The sequence below is a fragment of the Alligator sinensis genome, unplaced genomic scaffold (genome assembly GCF_000455745.1).
Source record: "Alligator sinensis unplaced genomic scaffold, ASM45574v1 scaffold388_2, whole genome shotgun sequence".
Taxonomy (NCBI): Eukaryota; Metazoa; Chordata; order Crocodylia; family Alligatoridae; genus Alligator; species Alligator sinensis.
Genome location: NW_005842102.1, coordinates 1,947,029 through 1,949,667, shown reverse-complemented (window position 1 = coordinate 1,949,667; position 2,639 = coordinate 1,947,029). Strand labels below are relative to the sequence as shown.

The following is a 2,639-nucleotide window of genomic DNA, read 5'->3' as shown; positions in this document are numbered from 1 at the left end:
TCCCTACAACTTCAGGTCTTGTAGGACCAGCCCTCTGGGACACAGCATTTATGTCTTCAAGGCACCACACACCCAGAAGAAGAAAGTATATGGCTCCTAACCACTGCTGCATCTAAACGGTTTCTTTTATGTAATTCTCACATTCATGAAACATCTTCAGAAATTTGTGCAAAATTCTCATCGATGCAGGTTTGGTGGTGTTGACCCCAGTCATGTTTGCGAGCCAAACATTGCAACAGCGTGCTAACATATTAAAAAAAACTCTTCAAAAGAAACTAAACTAACTGCAAGTTAAAGTTACTGGGGCATTGCCCAACCTAAGAAAAAGGCAAACGGTGAAAAAAGTCAATGGTAAACAGAGGATCTGATATAGGGGGGAGGAGGGAAGGGGGTTGGTAATATTAGCGCTACAGATGATGTGTTACCCTTTTTCTCATTACAGATGTAATTATTAACCAGGGCGTCTTTTAAAAAGAGCAGAAGTGGAACTCCAGATGACAAGAATTTAGACTCACCATGGAGTTGGAAAGAACTGGCAAGTTAATCTGCAACTCAGCTGTTAAATAGTGACAGTTCCTTACATGCACAAACTGTATTGCTCAAGTGAAGGCCGGTCAAGCCACCCCATTCACTTTCCAGCACAGCTACCTGTGATCTTTTCCCCATGAGACCAGTGGACCTTTTGTCATGTGAGCAATCGCCGCTGCACTTCACACACAACGCTAGCTAAGGAAGGTCCAAGTTACAGTCGCGTTCTCCTTCTTCTCCCCTATAACTTTGCGCATTGCTAGGACAGCACAATGCAAGCCTGGTGGAAGAGGACGTAGCGCAAGAGCCCGGTTAATATTTATTCAGGTCTTGGTGGCATTGTAAAGCAAAGTACCAGGGAAATGCAGGTTGGCACATAGCTCACTTGGAGCCAAGAGCATGCTTTGTGGTCCCTGACTTGGGTTTACCTCCTCTCCTGGCTGTTTTTCTCAGCTTGCTTTATTAGACCCTTGGCTCAGGTGAAGACCTGTTGCTTCCATCAAGAGTAATAATTCTGCCTGAGAAACAGCCGTCTTCATCCTCTGGGTAATACAAACAAACAGTTTCCACCTGTCTCTCTGGAATTTGTGGTTTGGAGCAACCTACCAGGTGCTTTAATGAGTCCATCAGAGAAAACTACAACAGCTCTGAAAGAAATGACTTTTTAATTCACTGTAATTTTTACATGAACCAAATCTAAAACACCAGATTACAGTCTGAACTTCAGGAATGATCTCTCCCTTAAGACACCAATATATTTCCATCCTTTGTGCACCTCTCCAGAGAAACGGACAACTACCCGCAACTATGAAGTTGTGTGCACTCTGCCCCGCGGGTCTCAGCAGGACGGCAAAAATGATTAAGGTTGTGGTTGCAATATCTATTAGTTTCCATCAAGATCTTTGGATGCTGACTTAGGCTTTGTCCCACGCTGAGCCTAGAAATGAGTTTGCTCTAGATATCACCTTGCTGGAGGAGTGTTAAAACGCTTTCAAAACTCATTCCCCAAGCCCAGTACAAGAAATGAGCATTTAAATAATCTTTGAGAAACTGAAGTAAGGCCCTAAGGTTTATTGAATTAGAGGGCCATTGTAACAATTTGGTCTTGGCAGCATGGACTGAGACAATGGGGCTCTAATAATGTTATTAGAGAAATGTGTTCCTGGCCTGGGAAGACAAAGGCCAGATACAGTCTCAGATCGCAGTCTTACAGCATGGATGCAAATGTCCTACCTAGGCTCTAAAAATTGTATGGAAGAATCCAGCTGAAACATGACTGGGGTCCAACACGGCTGAAGTCTCCCCATAAACATAGGAACCCAGCTTTTTAACTGTACTAAAGGGTTTTATGAAATCAGTGGTTCTGCACAACGGTCTTTCCCGTGTAGGAGGCACTAAACCGAATTATTTCATGGGTAGGTCTAGCCATGCTTAATTTTAAATAGCATGGTGAGAAATGAGAAAGGGAGTAAGAATGGAAATGGTGAAAGAAGGAAGAAATGCTTCTGCCACTTGGCCTGGAGAACAGTAGGTCAAACAAGTATCTGACAAATTTAAACCCTTGAAAAGGAAAATATTTACAAGGAAATCATGGTTTCCTCAGATTGATCTGCTAAGAGGGATTAATGTTTTTCAAGACAGTAAACTAGGAAATGATAAGGAACATCTCTTGGGAAAAATGGACACTTCAGCAAAGTTAGCTGCAAGTCACATGGTTCCATCTGTGTTCACTGATTTGATGAGCAAGCACAGGACCGCTGGCATGCGTAGTATTTGCATATTAGTTGCACCTAGAGATGCCAAAGATCAGGAACACGCCACACGGGTCACTAAGCAGACACATAACAAGGACCATACCCTGCCCTGACAAGCTTACAATTGAAGCAGATAGGGCTGAAAAGTTGGGCAAGAGGAAACATTATGCCTACTGAACAGATGGAAAAACTGAGGCAAATGGCGATTATGCAACTTGTTCGAAGTCACAGCAGGAGACTGCGCCAGACACATGACGTGAACCCAGAACACTTGAGTCCTTGGCCAGCGAGCTGATCACAAAGCGGCATCCATCCCATCTCCTCCAGCATACAAATTCACAATTTAGTCCTCACAAA

The 2,639-nt window shown here is 43.5% G+C and overlaps 1 protein-coding gene across 3 annotated transcripts in view; it reads right to left on the bottom strand.

Annotated features, from left to right (window-relative positions):
• ABL1 (ABL proto-oncogene 1, non-receptor tyrosine kinase) overlaps positions 1-2,639 on the bottom strand; it is a 98,913-nt gene that overhangs the window by 35,112 nt on the left and 61,162 nt on the right. The window lies entirely within an intron of this gene.